Here is an 18919-nt window from a genome sequence, read left to right as displayed (position 1 = left end):
AAAGATGTATTAGGGCAGAGGATAGCTTCCAAACCTGGGAGAAGTATATAAATACCAGTAAATACCATTGAACTGACTGTTTTGGAGATACTTTCCAGTTGTCTTAGTATGACTGGAAATGGAATCACTATGGGAAAATGACACTTTTCTCAGGTTGTTTCTGATTTGCATGTTTGACCAAGTGTGTTTATGTGTGGTTATAGAAAGGTTTGGGAGATAACTTGGTAGAAAAAGGCATAAAAGTCGATGCTTTTCATGACAGCTTTTTCTCCATTGTACAGACAACAGAATACAAATTGGGCTAGAAATATTTTCTGAAGATACAATTATAACCCAGGATTTTGAGACAAAAAGCTTTCTTCTTTGGAATCTTATCAGTTAACAGCATGACCAACAACACAACCCATTTACCAAATATATACAGCAGGTAAAGAAATCTTAGGGCCAACCAAGTACAGAAGAGTAATATGTAAAAGTAATATGTAAAACTTTGTGAACACACCACCCAATATTTAAGTTTTGATCCACCAGTTTATCAAATTATTACTTAACCTTCCTTCCTCTATGTAACTCTAAATTAAATTACTATAATTATAAAAATCTAAACATCACTACATAGTATGTAGAATAGTGTCTGCCAAATAATGAAGACTTGAATAAATGGGCACTGTCATTATTAATTATATGGGACAGCAATTCTATGCTAAATCAATCACAATGCCTAGAAGCAGTATTGCCATTTTAATTTAATTGCATTGTTCAAAAACTGTTCACAAATTCTTAATATGTACTAGGTGCTGGTCTCTGCAATGTTTTTCATAGTACATAAATGAATAAACAAATAAATAAATAAATACAATTGAGCCTTCCATAAAAAAACTGGCAAATAGGTAGGACAGTAAATGTTAACAAGCTTACAACTTTATTTATTATGAATTGCCAAATATATTGTGTAAATAATACATGCCTAAAACCCAAAGGAGATATAGGCTGGTATGAATTATGGAGAGGCCATTCTACTTTTGTGGAAATACCTAATTACTCCATAAAGGATAAATATATCTCTCCTGAATTATAGGAGAGGGAAGGATATTCTGTACCTACCAAAATATAAACTGAGCAGGTTATCAAAATTTGGAAAGAAAATTTCATTTCGTTGACAGTAATTAGATCATCTTGGGAAGAGCAGATACTTCTTATTCAGATGAACAGAGGAGAGTATAAGTTTATCCTTATATATTAATGGTGAAATTTGGACTTGAGAGGAAATTTGAACTTTGGAAAAGAATTTTCCAGCATGTGGAAGTGGTGACTTAAATTGTAGAGAGATAACTACCACCAATCTTGGTTTGGATATAAGATGGGTGAATGACTTCCAAAGTTATACTTTTTTTTTAAATCATGGAACTTATCAATTCTGGCTTATGGTGGTGTAGGAGGGGATTGCTCCTGGGACTGGCATAAGAGTCTCTTTGCATAACTATTATGCTATCTACCCCAGTCCCCAATTTTATTCTTGACTCCGATTGTGTGGCTTGATTATCAAAATATTGATCGTATACAACTATTGGGCTAATAATTAAACTTATTTATGAGTCTTTCCCTATCATTCATCCTAAGTGTACATATTTGTCCCTACCTAGTGGACATATTTTTGAACATCAGCATGCATAGGGTAAAGATAATTTTACCTCCTATGTCTCTCATTTGAACATCTGTAAAGACTCAATAACTAAAATTCCATGCAAATGCCTTATAGATTACCATGGATGACATCAGTATGAAATTTAGTGAAGTAGAGTTTATTTGACATTTCAAACCACAATTTGGTTCTAGATGCAAAACTGTTCATAGAGTCATATTACACTTGCCCATCTATTTCCTTTTCATAGGCATCATCCCAGCCCTCTGTTCATGAGCCCTCACTTTATTCTGATTTGGGGGGGGGGGCAGAAACTGCATAAATGAATGCCATGCATATCTGTCTTTCACCCACTAACTTCTGCATGATCTATTAGGCATTGCTGTTTTCTCCCGTTTCCTGATGAGGAAAATGGAATTGAGATAAAGCAGGTGAAGAGCATCATGCTATCAAACATATTAAATCAGTGAAATCTATTGTGGATTCATTACATCTTTGTTACTTGCCAAAGTTGACCTACAAAGTTTTGCCATAGAATGGCTATCACAGAGGCCATGTAGTCAGGGGCCCGCTGCCTGTGCGTTTCTCCTTGAGACATGTTTGAGGATTCTCAGAGCTCCACATTATATACTGTGACACCCTACATTTACTTGTGTGGTCCTAAGTATTTTTATTCCCCTTTCACTTCTAAGTATCAGTGTATTCCTCTGAAAAGTTATCCAACTGTTTCACTTTTTTGCTGTTGACTAGGGAGACACAGTAATAAAAATTTCTGAAATGGTTGTTCACATAGTGTCACACAGGGCAAGGAAGAGGATATGACTCCTTTCTATATATATATATATATTCTTACTTATCAAGTCTTAGACAGACATTGTAAAGGTATGAGCTTTGGTTTTATCATCTGGAAAGAAAGATTATATGGCATGCCTTTCTTATCTGTCAGGGTTACTATGAGAATGTGATCAAATAATTTATATGGAAAAACATTTTACATTGCAGAACACTAAACAAATGGAAAGCATTGTTATTTGGCAGAAAGCCTGTGGTAGAGTAGCAATCAGTTTAACAGGAATTGACTTCATATCTTACTGATTCCACTTAGTGTCAGAGTAAATTTTACATGCTACTTCAAGTCCCTGAACTTCAGTTTTCTACTCTGAAAAATGGAAGCATAAAGTTACCTCAGGTTTTTTTTTATATTGATGTATTTATTTTCCCTTTTGTTGCCCTTTTTTATTATTGTTATGGCAGTTATTGTTGTTATTGATGTTGTTGTTGTTAGATAGGACAGAGAGAAATGGAGAGAAGAGGGGAAGATACACACCTGAAGACCTGCTTCACCACCTGCGAAGTGACTCCCCTGCAGGTGGGGAGCCAGAGGCTTGAACCAGGATCCTTACGCTTGTCCTTGTGCTTTGTGCCACTTGTCCTTAACCCACTGTGCTACACCCGACTCTCAAAATTTGAAATTGAGACTTTTTTTTTAAACCAGAATAGTGCTCAGCTCTGGTTTATGGTGATGTGGGGAACTGAACCTGCGACTTCGGAGCCTCAGGCATGAGAGTGTGTTTTCAAGCCGTTATGCTATCTACCCCCATGTTATCTCAGGGTTTTTTTTTTTTTTTTGTGAAGATGAGGTAGAGTGTTTGTTTGGAGTACAGTTGTTTATGAATAATTCTAATATTTATAACAATTGATCATTGGTAAGAAGGAAGATATATCTATGTCAACATCTATATAATAAATATGTAGAAATAGCATGATTTATTGTATAGCATCACATTGTTGGAAACTTTTTGAGGACTACTGGATGATCTTATAAAGTGCGGAATAAACTGGCCCAAATAATTTTGTTACAAAGTCTGAGTAGGCTACAAAAGAACCAATATCTTAAAAATGAAATTTCCTGAATGGAGGAGGGTTTCATAAAACTTAGTGGATAGAGAACTGTTTTCTACAAATAATTCTGTTTTGATAGGAACATGAACCAGGCAAACCTCTGCTGTTCCTCTTTCCCCAAGAGAGAAACAGTCGATTTGCCTACATCAGTCTCTGTCCCTTAACCTGCGGAGAGCAGATGAGGCTTTGCAGGATGAACTTTATTAAACTCTTGGGACACAGGTCAAGAACACCTAAGTCATTCAGTTGTTTTTAAACTTTGAACCATGTCCTTGGCTTATTCTTTTTTTTTTGTTTGTTTCTTTCTTATTTTTATTTGTTTTATTTTTTATTTATTAAAAGGAATCACTGACAAAATAACAGGATAAGAGACCCCTCTTATCAACTCCACACAATTCCCACCATCAGAATTCTGTATCCCATCCCCCCCATAGCTTTCCTATTCTTTTTTTTTTTTTTAAATTTTTTATTTAAGAAAGGATTAGTGAACAAAAGCATAAGGTAGGAGGGGTACAACTCCACACAATTCCCACCACCCAATCCCCATAACCCACCCTCTCCCATGCAAATGACCCCATCCAAAAATGGGCAGAGGAAATGAACAAAACATTCACCACAGAGGAGATCCAAAAGGCTAACAAACATATGAAAAACTGCTCTAGGTCACTGATTGTCAGAGAAATGCAAATTAAGACAACACTAAGATACCACCTCACTCCTGTAAGAATGGCATACATCAAAAAGGACAGCAGCAACAAATGCTGGAGAGGATGTGGGGATAGAGGAACCCTTTTACATTGCTGGTGGGAATGTAAATTGGTACAGCCTCTGTGGAGAGCAGTCTGGAAAACTCTCAGAAGGCTAGACATGGACCTTCCATATGACCCAATAATTCCTCTCCTGGGGTTATACCCCAAGGACTCCATAACACCCAACCAAAAAGAGGTGTGTACTCCTATGTTCATAGCAGCACAATTCATAATAGCTAAAACCTGGAAGCAACCCAGGTGCCCAACACCAGATGAGTGGCTGAGAAAGCTGTGGTATATATACACAATGGAATACTATGCAGCTATGAAGAACAATGAACCCACCTTCTCTGACCCATCTTGGACAGAGCTAGAAGGAATTATGTTAAGTGAACTAAGTCAGAAAGTTAAAGATGAGTATGGGATGATCCCACTCATCAACAGAAGCTGACTTAGAAGATCTGAAAGGGAAACTAAAAGCAGGACCTGATCAAATTGTAAGTAGGGCACCAAAGTAAAAACCCAGTGGTGAGGGGTAGACATGTAGCGTCCTTGGCTTATTCTCTGCCTTTGGCCTGGAAACCTGCAGCCCTGTAAAGGTACTGCCATCCCTCTCAGTCCAGATTTCAGAAATAAAGATTACAAAACGATACCTTTCTACAGGGAGAAAGATGCATAAAAAGGTAAATACTTTATATATGTGGTTAGCAAGGGATTTTCAATAATGAGCATCAGGTTACCAGTATTTTAATATTGCTCCATAATGTGCATGTCTTCTCTAAGTTTCAGGCTCATCAGCTATCTATAGGGGATAATAATGCCAGGCTTTCTGATTTACTGTGATTACACAATTAAACTGACTTAAGGCATATACAGACATGAGTATTGTGATAGACACACACTATTCGGTTAAATGAGAAAACTATTTATTTGGAGTCTTCCTCTGGGGGAACATAGATACAAGTACATAATACATGTTATGCCTCAGTTCTTTGTGTCAAAATGAAGACTGTTTTTAGTTCTAATCTAGGGCAAAAATCTGTTTTCTGGAAGCTGTGGGGCATACAGTGATGTTTCTTTAGCATTCTTTATCTTTAAAAATTCTCCAAGTCAGTAAAACATAAGTAGGAAAAATGTCAGTTGCAAAATGTTGTATATGTATAGGACCTAATGAGAGGTCAACAGAACAAACACTGTCTAAGATGAGGAGATGGAAATAATCTGTGAAAGCAATTTACACAAAAATGCAACTTTAAAATGTAATCTGTCAGTCTGCCAGTTAGTCTGTCAATTACTAATGTTAATGAATGCCAGTGTTACCCCAGACCTCTGCTAAAGGCCTTATGTGAGCTGGGCCTCAGAAAGAATAGGAAAGACGTACATATACGCAGAGGACAAGTTGGAATCTGTTTACTTGTTTACTTTAGCTGAACAAAAAAAAAAAGGAATCTTCTTTAATTTTTTCTTTAGCTTTAGGCTTTAACTGATAACTGGTAATTCCTCTGTTATGTGTGTATTTTCACCCTCAAATATTATTTTATTCTCTCTAGATGTTTGAAGAATATCTCTAATTTGACACATCTTTACATATACTGAGGGCTTTATTTTTTTCTTTAAAAAGTTGATATCATGTGTAGCTCTATTTTTATTTAAGGTCTCTGTTATCTGTTAGTTGCTTTGTTATTGGTCTTTATTGTAATAGCTGAGTTTTATTTATCCAGTCTGTCTTTTTTTCTCAGATAGGAAGAAAGGTAGAGGGAGAGTGAGAAAGACACCAAAGCTTTTGAAGCTTTCTTCAGTAAGGTAGAGGCTAGAATGGAGCCATTGCCAAACACATAACAAAGTAGGTGTACTTCTAGTGGAGCTATCTTGCCAGTTCCAGTCATGATCTATGAGTAGAATCTGTCATTACCCTGATTGTTCTCAACTTTCATTCTGGGTATGCCCAGACCTTGAGGTCTAACTGCTAACTAAACCGGAGCCATTTCTGTGGGTCACTAAGACAAACATGGCCTCAGTATGACTAATCATCTCCTGGAGATGAAGAACTAGGCTACATACCACATATTATACAACATGCTTGCCTTATGATTTTAGGTTCTTCAACTGTGTTGTATGCTATGAGTGTAGCTGCCATCTGGGCCTATCATTTCACACTTGGTTTGGGGGACAGGAAGACTGGAACTACCATGCTCATATTCTGGCTATTTTTGGTACAGTAATTAAGATCTTGTCTTATTTGTATCTACAGAGATTCATAATCTAGTTTTTCTACATATAGTATGGTTGTATATCAGGTTACTGGTTCAGCCATGCTGTTTAGTAGTTTTACTACTCTTTGCGCTAAGAAACTGAGTTTATTCTTTGATGCCATCCACCCATTAGTTCAAGTTCAACCTAAAATTAGTTCTGATTTTTGTGTTTCCCTTCATTTTATTTTTTAATATTTATATTAGTGACTTATTAAATTATGAGATAGTAGGGTTATAGTTCCACACCATTCCCACCACCAGATACCTCTATCCCCACCTCTCTCTAGTGAAAGCTGCATTAGTGGGGGTTCAGGTCCTGGAACATGATAGCAGAGGAGAACTTGGAGGGGGTTGAACTGTTATGTGGAAAACTGAGAAATGTTACACATATACAAACTATTATATTATACTGTTGATGATAAACCATTAATCCCTCCAATAAGGAAAAGAAAAGAAAAGAAAGAAAAGAAAACTGCAATAGTGCTCTCAAAGGCAGAGATATGGGTTGTACTATCTATCTATCTATCTATCTATCTATCTATCATCTTCCTTTTGTCTATTTTTATTTTTTATTTATTATTATTATTATTATTATTTGTCCCAGGGTTGTTGCTGGAGCTTGGTGCCTGCACTATGAATCCATTGCTCCTGGAGCCTATTTTTTCCCTTTTGTTGCCCTTGTTGTTTGTCATTGTTGTTGTTATTATTGTTATCATTGCCATCATTGTTGTTGAATAGGACAGAGAGAACTCGAGAAAGGACGGGAAGACAGAAAGAAGTAGAGAAAGATAGACACCTGCAGACCTGCTTCACTGCCTATAAAGTGACCCCCCTGCAGCTGGGGAGCTGGGACTCAAACTGGGATCATTATGCCAGTCCTTGCGTTGTTCCATGTGCCCTTAACCCACTGTGCTACCGCCTGACTCCCTTTATTCAGTTCTATAGCCCTGTCTTCACTTCCTTTTTAAGTCATATATAACATATATGTATTATAACATATATCTATTACTATTTCTGAGTGTCCTTCCTTTTTCCTCTTCCCTCTTGACAAGTGAAACAGACACACACACACACACATTCTCTCTCCATCTCTCTCTCTCTCTCTCTCTCTCTCTCTCTATATATATATATATATATATATATATATATATATATATATATATATTTCCCCTGATATAGAGAGAGACTCATCAAGCTTTCCCCATGCTGGTGCCCTGGGAGTTCTTATACATGGGTAAATGTGTGCTTTTAGGTAAACTAGGTAAACTCTCCCCATACTTTATATGCTTTTTAGCCAAAGTGCTAGTCAAATGCAATGAAAAGTAGTGCCAGGAATTGAATTTGGGCCTTCTGGTACTTCAGGCATGAAAGTCTATTGAGATACCATTAGTACTATTCATCCAGGCTCAAAAATGCATAATTTATTTATTTATTTACAAAAGGAGACATTAACAAAACCTTAGGATAGGAGGGGTACAACTCCACAAATTCCCACCACCAGATCTCTATATACCATCCCCTCCCCGATAGCTTTCCCATTCTCTATCCTTCTGGGAGTATGGACCAAAGGTCATTGTGGGATGTAGAAGGTGGAAGGTCTGGCTTCTGTAATTGTTTCCCCAATGAACATGGGTATTGACTGGTCTATCCATACTCCCAGTCTGCCTCTCTTTTTCCCTAGTAGCGTAGGGCTCTGGGGAAGCAGAGCTCCGGGACATATTGGTGGGGTCTTCTGTCCAGGGAAGCCTGGCCGGCATCCTGATGGCATCTGGAACCTGATGGCTGAAGTCTCTGGACACAGTCTGAAGTGAAGCATGCTGGGGTGGCACTAGTTGTGTTGATTAGGTTGCGATCGATCTGTGGATGCAATATTATTTGATATGAATTGGAAAGAGACACGTGTATATATAGTAATAAAATAGAACAGAGTAAAAAACCCTAACAGTCAGTCTGCAGCTTGGATGGCTCCCAATTGGCTTGAACAAGGACAACAAATTGTAAAAAAAAAAAGTTCCAGGTTGTCTTTCCTCAGTAGGGTGAGGCTCTGATTGGTCAGAAATTTGTTGCTCCAATTGGGCTTGAGCCACTTAAAAGGAAAAAGGAAGAGCAAAAGGAATCAGAAAGGAAATGGGTTGGAATGACACCCCTGGTGAGCCAGGAATCTTGGTAAAGAAAAAAGCTCAGCAGGGAGCCTGCTAGTAGCAGCTCTCTAGCCCCTTGGGGGGGGGGGTGCACTTCGGAAATAATAAAAAAAATTCCCTTTCTTTTTTCTCTATTTTCTAACCCAATTTGAGCTATAGTCACTTCTTTGGTGTCATATTTAGGACCCCTTATTCACTGTCCTGCCAGGTATACTACCCTTTCCAGCAATGTTGTCAGAGCTCACACCAGCAGCTGCTTTCAAGTCATTATCTTGGCTCCGCCCCCCCAAAATGCAGGATTTCTTAATAGAAATAGTGCTCACGTGATTATATGAGGATTACACAAATTTAAACATGCAAAATACCTGCCTCAAATAGTAGAAGGCTAGTAAACACTAACATAGTCTTCATTATTGTTTACACCATAAAGTTTAGTATCATGGTATTCCAGCTATATTGTATCCTTCATAGCCATATCTCTCAAATCTCTTATACTTATTATGACTGGAGATAATAGGGCAAGATTCTAAACCATTGATCTGTCAAGATATATGCTCCTTTTTCCTTTTCCCTTTAAATACTCCATACCTTTGTGCATCATTTAAATCATAATGAACATATCCTTCTTATTCAAACATGAGATCCTTTTGCTTTCCATTCATTTAACTAATTACACCTTTTCCTTTTTTATTAGTGATTTAATAATGATTAACATTTTAAGATAACAGGGTTAAAATTCTACACAGTTCTCACAACCAGCATTCTGTGTCCCATCCACTCCATTGGAAGCTCCTATTTTTTATCCCTCTCTGGGAGTATGGACCAATTCTTTTTTCCATCAGATCACTGCTCAGCTATGGCTTATTGTGTTGAGGGTGATTGAACCTAGGACTTTGGTGCCTCAGGTATGAGAGTCTCTTTGCATAACCATTATGCTATTCACCTTCTGCCTGGACCAAAACTCGTCATGGGATACAGAAGGTGGAAGGTCTGGCTTCTGTAATTGCTTCTCCACTGGTCATGGGTGTTGGCAGGTTGATCCATATCTCCAGCCTGTTTTATCTTTTCTTAGTGGGATAGAGCTCTGGAGGTGTGAGGATTCAGAATACATTGGTGAGGTCATCTGCCTAGGGAGATCAGGATGGCATCATAATAGCATCTCCAACTTGGTGGCTGAACGGTGGTAAGATATAAAGCAAATTGTTCAATAAACAAGAACTGAAAGGTAGGAATAGAGCAAATATAGCAAAAGCTAGGGGTCTTCATGTGGGAAGAAGTTAGGAAATCTATTTTAAGTACGTTCCATGTAGCTCATGACTTTAGTAATTCTTGCCTGAGCATGATGGCTAACACTCAGTTAAAAATCCCAATTTACAATTCAGCTGCAAATGTCTTCTAGCAAAGCTTGGCCTACATGGTCTGATCCCTGAAGCAATTTTATTTTTACTCATTCTAAATTAAATTTGAATTACTCAAAGTGTGTAGGTGCATGAACAAGAGGAGAAGAAAAAGAGGCATAGGAGATGGAAGAGGTAGTAGAGGAATGCATGATAGAGAGAGACAGAGACAGCTAACTATATGCATTATCTTTGCAAATCTTTAAAAAAAAAAGAAACATATGAGATCATGTCTCAAAAGATGAAAGGAAATGAAAGAATAGAGCAGGTAGGAAGACAAAATAGAGAACCAAGAAATGATAATGCTAGTTGATAAAATTGTGTAAAGAAATTTTGTAAGAAGGCAATGAAGGGCTGAGTGGTGACTCACTTGATTGAGTGAAAATGTCACAATGCTCAAGGACCCATGTTCAAGCCTCCCAGCCCCCACCTGCAGGGGGAAAGCTTTGTAAGTGGTGAAGCAAGGTTGCAGGTGTCTCTTTCTCTCTCTATCTCCGCCTGTTCTCTCGATTTCTGGCTGTCTTTGTCCAATAAATAAAGATTAAAAAAAAAAAGAAAGAAAGAAATGGGAAGGGACAGGGTTGTGGCACACCTAGTTGAGTGCACATGTTATAATGCATATGGACCTGGGTGCAAGTCCCTGGTCCCCACCTGCAGGGGGAAAGCTTTGTAAGGGTGAAGCATTGTTACAGGTGTCTCACTGTCTCTCTTCCTATCTATCATGTCCTTCTCTCATAATTTCTAGCTGTCTCTATCCAATAAATAAATAAATTAATTAAAATAAGAAAGAAATGAGTAGAAAAAATTGTTCACGAGCCTGCCTCTTTTCCTACTTTATTTCAGTAGCCACTATTGACAAGGTTAATAAGCATCAAATGGGCAACTATCCTTTGCTGGATGTGCACGTCCCCACAAATATATATTTTGAGGTGCATACACTGAGCAATGGTGGGTAAGTGGCAAGTAGTAACTGTCTCAGAGGTATGAGCACTCAGAAGAGGGAGGGTTCTTTGTAAACTGAAGAACTGAGAAAAGGATTCTTAGTGTAAATGAAAGTTCATTTGACCCATATACATGGGTTTGATCAGAAATAGAGACAAGTTGGGGGCCGGGCGGTAGCTCAGCGGGTTAAGGGAACATGGTGCGAGGCACAAGGACCTTCTCAAGGATCCTGATTCAAGAACCCGGCTCCCCACCTGCAGGTATCTCAATTCACAAGTGGTGAAACAACTCTGCAGGTATCTATCTTTCTCTCCTTCTCTCTGTCTCATCAGAAAAGAGATAGTAATGAACAAATAATGATGAGGAAAAAGAAAATAATATGTAGAAATTGAGGAAAAATGGAATGAAAGAAAGAGATGGAAAGAGAAAACTTGCATTTATTCATCGATTTTCTGCACCTGGAACTTTCTTGCTGGCCTTGCTTGGCACCCCCAAAATAGTTCTTCCTTTAGGGCATCTACTTCTGAGATATGTATGGAAAATTATCAGATAGATCTTTGGCTGGATATTCTACATGGCAATGGAACTGTGTTATGGGCCTGAGCATACTCCAGCTGAAGTGATGACATGAAAACAGCAGCAGATAAACTCCAGGCAGTGAGAAGCAAAGCAGTTTCAATAATATTTTTATTTTCTTTAATAACTCTTCTAGAGATTTAGAGGTATTTTTTTAATTTAAATCAGAAACTACAAAATACACTTTACCTAATCTATATAGGATTAAAGTAAGCACAGGGGTAATTTCTAATGCACTTCATAATCATCATATGGAACAAAAGTAGAATTTATCAAAAATTATACCAGAATTCCTATGTATCTTAATGCCACTTGTCACTTTAGTTTGCCGTAACTGCAAACAAGTTAAATCATTCTTGCTTTTTCCTTCACTTTTCACATGCTAGCTGCACGGATTTCATCTGAATCCTGAATAATTTCCTACTCATTCTTGATCTATGTTCAGAGTGTTCACACCTTCAGGACAATTCATCTCATGTCCTTTACCCTCTGCTTACAAAATCTCCTGCCAGACTACCTCAAACTATTATACTTGTGAGGGTCTGTCTTGAAATATAAACTTTCTTTTTATAAGATTTATTTGCTTATTACTCATAAGATAAAGTTTCACATCACACACACACACACACAAACACACACACACATACACACAAACACACACACACACACACACACACACACACACACACACAAACCACCCCACTATCTTATGTATTGCATTGAGATGCTATGCTAGTTGAACTTTTTCCCAGCCACTGAAGTATTGGGTTTCCATAACCAGCTAAGACTAGTCTAGATTTCTCTCTCCTCAAGGTGAATAACTGGCAAACAGGTTAAGTGCAAATAAAATAGTTTCAAAATATTAGATTTTTATCACTAAATAAAACATTTTTTCTCTCATACGGCATTTTGTACTTGGGCAAGGCAGGACTGGATTTTGAATTCCACTGCATCAGAGTTAGAGGCATTTGGTATGCTATTTTATCCCATTTCTAATCTTTTACCATAATCTTTTTAGTCTAAAATAATTTATAACTAGAATCACCAGCATTCTCTGCCATATAAGAACAAAAAGGAAGAATATGTATCATATGTTTAAATATACAATATATAATCACTACACATATAACATTGTCCAAAAGTCTTGTCTGTGGTAACATTTTGGTACAAAGAATAATTGCAAAATGTAATATTTATTTTGTGTGGTCAGTTATTCAAATTCAAAAGAGAGTATACATTTTTTGGGATTGCATAATAAAGTGTCTGGTATGCCTTTATATATGATAACACTGAAAACAATAAATCTTTATCACACTATGTTGGTGTGCTATTAAACTTGTGTGGTAGCATTACATTTGTGTGATGAATTGCTAACCCCACTACCAGCATCTGGTTGCATTTTGAAGATGAATCTTTAAAGAAGGACTGATTTAAGGATCCCAGTTCGAGTCCCTGGCTCCCGACCTGCAGGGGGGTGGCTTCACAATGGTGAAGCAGGTCTGCAGATGTCTATATTTCTCTCCCTTTCTCTGTCTTCCCCTCCTCTCTCCATTTCTCTCTGTCCTATGCAACAATGACAGCAATGACAACAATATTAACAACAACAACTACGATAAAATTCAAGGGCAACAAAAGGAAACAATGGCCTTTAGGAGCAGTGGATCCATAGTGCAGGCACTGAGTCCTGTTGTTTTAACCGGGCTGGCTTCACAGGCAGGTAACAGAGATGACCAGAGACACACTGCTGAGCTGAGAACTTAGTTTAATCTTTATTCACAAGTGGGCAAACATGTGCTCTCCTGTCTTTCTGCTCCACTGCTCTGGCGGCAGAGAGGGACTCCCCAAACTAATCACCACACACATCTGTCCTGCATCCTTCTCCTCTGGCGGCTGCCAGAACTCTCGAAATCTGTAGGGGTTCCGGGCCCGGGAAAAGAGGGCCCCTGAAACTAGCAAACTAGCAGGGGCCATACCACAATCTCCCAGAGGCAGGGGGGGGCGGTGCATGGGGGGGCAGAAATAACCCTGTAGGCGAAAAAATAAATAAATTTAAAAAATAAAGAAAAAGAGTTGCTATTAATTTCTGTAAGCTGGGTTATTTTGTTATGGAAGCTCTAGTAAATTAAAACTATTTCAATCATCATTTAAAATCACAGATTCCTTACTTAGTTTTTTTGAGTTTAGGGCCTGTATCCTAAGCACCAATTATTACCTGCACTTAATTGCATTTTTTATATTCATAAAAATAAAAATTACATGATAATAAATATTTTCATAATGTAAACCTGCAGAGGCATCACTAAAATCAAAATAATATAATGTCTATAGAAGCATTCTCTCTTTAGCCTCTATATCTACTACCTCCCTCTCCAATTATTAAATTGACTTCTTGTTTTATTTTAATATGTGAGAAACCAAGAGAGAGAAAACAGAGAACTGATCTGCTCAATAAATTTACTTCTAACTCTTATACTTGACTCCTGTTCACATTGCAATCTGATATAAATGCGATAATTTGGCATGTTCCTATTTATTTGGCTCCTTTCACTCAATGTTATGGTTGTGAGATTTACCCTCATTGCCATACACCATTATAGCTCATTCATCCTTACTAATGTTTACTATGTCAAGATCAAGTATATCACATTATTAAATGTTATTTGATATTCTTGTGCAGAATTTTTTGGTGAATCAGTATCTCTACTGGATAAATACCTACTTTTAGGATCACTTAATTATAAGCTATGCACATATTTACTTTTAAATGATGTATTCAGAGAATTTTATATTGTGTTTTAACCTGCTGTCACTCATACCAGCAGTGAAAATGTATTCTAGTTTTTATTCATAATCACCTAGGTATAATATTAACCATTTTTTATCGTTTTACAAAATTTTGGCATGCCTGTGTAAAATTATTTAATTTTTTTCAATTTACATGTCATGAAGACTTATGAATTTGATCATTTTTTTCTGTGGTTACTTGCAATATCTGCTCCGACAAGGATTTATTTCAATTTTGTAGTTTCTATTATACTGGGATTTAATTCTCAGTCACTAATTGGAAGGAATTACTAGCATTTTCTTGAAATTAGCTATTCATTAAACCAAGAGTATCGAAGCATGATTTTTTGTTCTCTTTTTTAAAAATAATAAAATGTTCAAATATTTTGTATTTATATATATTTATTTTGAATAGAGGCAGAGATAAATTAAGAGAAAGAGGGTAATAGAGAGGGAGAGAAAGATGCTGTAATATTGCTTGCTAGACCTTCCATGTAGTTGGGGACTGGGGGGCTTGAACTTGGGTCACTGGGCACTGTAATGTATGTGTTCAACCAGGTCCACTACCACCCAGCCCCCCAGTGCTTTAATTTTCCTAGTATTTTATAAAGGTTAAAAATTCCTAATTTTAATGTCTAGATCATAAATACTTTCTTTTGTTTGAGTTCCTCATCTTGTTATATATTTTGGCAATCTTTACCTGATGCAAAATTTATTTGTAACCTGTACATGACATACTTTTTTGTATGTGTTTTTAATATATAGGGTAAAAAGGAATCAACATTATATCTCTATTGGCTATGTATGTATGTATGCATGCATATATAGATTTTTAAGTGAATTTATTATATGTTTGTCTATCTAGATGAATAAATCAGTAGATATAGATATGGAAAATTGACCCACTGATATTTATTCTAAAAGTCTCCTCCATTCTCTAAATATATCTTTTGATTAATAAAACTGTTAGCTTTAAAGTCTACAGTTCAGTGATAGTTTCATATACTTAAATCATGCTCAAGAATATTTGCAAACCTTAATGCTAAAAACATGTTCCTAAGAATTGATTTATCCTTTCTAAGTTATATTTAAACCTGAGATTTTTGCTAGAGATTATATAGTATGAGAGGCAGCATTATCTCTATCTTTCAACACAGATTTTTAAAAATTATCTTTATTTATTGGATGGAGACAGCCAGAAATGAAGAAGGAAGGGGGAGGTAGAGGGAGAGAGACAGAGAGACACTTGCAGCTTAGTTTCACCACTTTTGAAGCTTTCCCCCTGCAGATGGGGACCAGTGGTGGCTTGAACCTGGGTCCTTGTGCATGGTAACATGTGTGCTCAACTAGGTGCACCACCATCCACCCTCCAACCCCCCCTTTTTTTGTACCAGAGCATTGCTCAGCTAGGGTTTATGGTGGTATAGGGGGAAGGAACCTAGAATGTAGGAACCTCATGCATGACAGTCTCTTTGCATAACTATTATGCTATTTACCCCCCACCTTCAGAAATATCTTTTTTTTTCTATTAATACTTGTAAAAACACTTTAAAAAATTGCCACCAGGGTTATTGCTGAGGCTTGGTGCATCTGTGATGAATCTAGTGCTTCTGGAGGTTTCCTTCTTTCCTTCCTTCCCTTCTTTAATTCATTCCTTCCTCTCTCTCTCTCTCTCTCTCTTTCTTTCTTTCCCCCTTCCCTCCTTTATTCCTTCCTTCCTTCCTTTTTATAGGAGGGAGAGAGGAGTTGAGGGGTTGTGGCGATGAGATGTTCTATTGTACCAGTATTACACTTTAATTTTTACTGTAGCTTATTAGCAAATACTGTTATCTGGTAGTGTAATTTCTCCCATTTTGTTCTTCCAAAATGTTGTCTTGGTAGTAGTTTTTAATTTTCAAATATATTTAATTTTAAAATTTATTTTGATAATTTTGATATATATATTTTATTAACATTCTCAGAATATTTTGTTGGGTCTTATAGTGTGATTAATTTTTTAAATATATGCAAAAGCAAAATGTACACATGTGTAACTTTAAATATTTTATGTCAACAAAACTTTTGAGTTTCTTGGAAGATTTTGAACATCTCTTAATGATTTTTTCAATATAAATTGAAAATATTAGAACTTATTAATAGTTAAAATGATATTGATTTTTAGGGTTTCCTCTTACATTTTTTCACTGCTAATAAAGGCACATAAAACAGAATTGTACATATGTGTATATGTATATATATTATCTTGTTAAATTTATATTTTAATTTTATCTTTGGTTGCTACCTGTTTAGCTCAGAAGGTATAACATGAGACTATGGAACTCTTAATTTTATTATTGTGGATTTATTTTAGATATTCTAAGGATATGTCCATCATTTGTTAAAATTGACAGGGTATTAAAGTAGAAATTCCCTCCTCCCACAGTTATCAAATCATGATCTAAAAGAAGAGCCACTTTATATCACCACAGAATACATTTTACTGAAACTGTCTCTTTCTGAACAGATTACAAGAAGTACCTTAATACAGGCATACTTAAGAAAGAAATCTTTCCTTGATACATTCTGACACTTAACTATATTTTATCTTTGTTTTTACAGAAGTAAATATAAAGCATTCTGCAAAATATTGGAATTGAATGACTTTATTCTGAATTTAAGGATGCATTGCAGCCTTAAAGATCAGGGTGTACAAATATAAAATATGGTACTAGTCGTGTATTTATAAAGATTAATTTAGCAGGGCAAGAGATAGCTCACCAGGTTGGGCTTGTGCCATGCACATGGCTCACATTTGAGTTTCAATACCACAAAAACATTGCCATAGCACTAACATAATCTCTGGTGCTACTGCTGTATATTTTTGTCTAACTTCCTCTGTCTCTGTATTAGAATGAAAAAAATGAGTCAAACATGGTGAAATCACACATGTGAGAGGCCTCTGGTTTAGCAAAAAAAAAAAAAAAAAAAGAGAGGGTAGGAGAAAGATTTATTGTGATTTTTGCTTCAGATCGAAACATAACTAAATAAAATACAATTTCATAAAGTTTTACAAACTTACTGTTTATTTTTTGAATGTTTACAACTTCCAATATGATCTTAAATCAAGGTGATTATAGAAGATATAAATGTATATTTTTGTATATCAGAAATGTATATTTAAATGTATATCAGAAAATGTATATTTCACTACTGTTAATTACTTTTACTAATATTGTTTATTTTTGTTTTAATGTTCATATAAATTGGCATTGATTAATTTATCCTGGCGTTGATATCCTTAATTTTATTGACAGATGCTGATAGGATGTGCTTTCATATTTGCTTGTCTATTTCATATGAAACAGAGTTTCACGAGAGAGAAAGAGAGATCAGAGCACCTGTCTGGTACAAGCAGCAACAGATATATAGCATCAGGAACCCAAGTCATGCAAGACTAGCACAACGGCTAGCTAAACTGTCCAGACACAATAGGAAAGTTATGTTATTGGTTTACTTTTCATTTAAAAAATGCAATTTGTTCAATTTTCCCCCAATTAAAAAAATCATTTTATTTGGTGTTAATAGTTTATAGAACACTTGCTGACACGTGGGTGCAGTTTCTCAACTGCCCATAATAGGGATCTGAAAAATGCTCTCACCTCCAACGTAGGTCCTTTCCTACCATCATGTACCAGAACTCCGACACTCTGGCTATTTTAAATGAACAGATTTATAATTTTATCAAGTGAATATTATTATTATTATTGCCAGAGAAAAGCTCAACTCTTGCTTTTAGTTATGTGAAAGATTGAGTCTGGAACCTCTTTATATGCCAGTCTGTTGTGCTACCTCTCCATAAATGTTGACCAGTAATTCCATGATCTTGTCATACATTTTTTTGAGCCTGGCTTATTGTTTTGCTTTTCTGGATCCTTAATATGAAAATGTTAATTAAAGCCATAGCCTGAAGTTATATTTCCACTATGCCAAGTACCTGCTTCCCTTCTAAGTAGTTCCATTCTTGGATTCCTCTCTGAGCCAGAAATTTCAGTACAGTTTTTTGCCTGAATCATAGTTCTTTAGTTTTTTTTTTTTTTTTTTTTTTTTTTTTGCCTTCAGGATTATTGCTGGGGCTCAGTGTCGGCACTACAAATCCATTTCTCCTGGCAACCATTCTTTTTTATTTTTCTGCTTTATTGGATAGGAGAGATTAATTGAGAGGTGAGGGGAGAGAGGGAGACAGACAGACACCTGAAGACCTGCTTTGCTGCTTGTGAGGCGACCCATCCCAATCCCCGCAGGTGGGGAGTCTGGGCTCAAATCAGGATCCTTACGGGGGTCATTGAGCTTCAAACTATGTGAGTTTAACCTAGTGCTCTACTGCCTGGCCCCTTTCTCTACCTGCTTTAGGAATCTGAAGTCTGATTTTCCAACTCCTTCATTAATGTGTGTACTCAGATCCCCAAAATATATGCCCCAAATCTAACTTTTCCTATTAGAAACTCAACTTCTAGTTATGCCTTCTCCACATATTCATACATTATTATCATCATGG

The sequence above is a fragment of the Erinaceus europaeus genome, chromosome 14 (genome assembly GCF_950295315.1).
Source record: "Erinaceus europaeus chromosome 14, mEriEur2.1, whole genome shotgun sequence".
In the NCBI taxonomy this organism is placed as follows: domain Eukaryota; kingdom Metazoa; phylum Chordata; class Mammalia; order Eulipotyphla; family Erinaceidae; genus Erinaceus; species Erinaceus europaeus.
Note: the sequence above shows the minus strand (reverse complement) of the source record.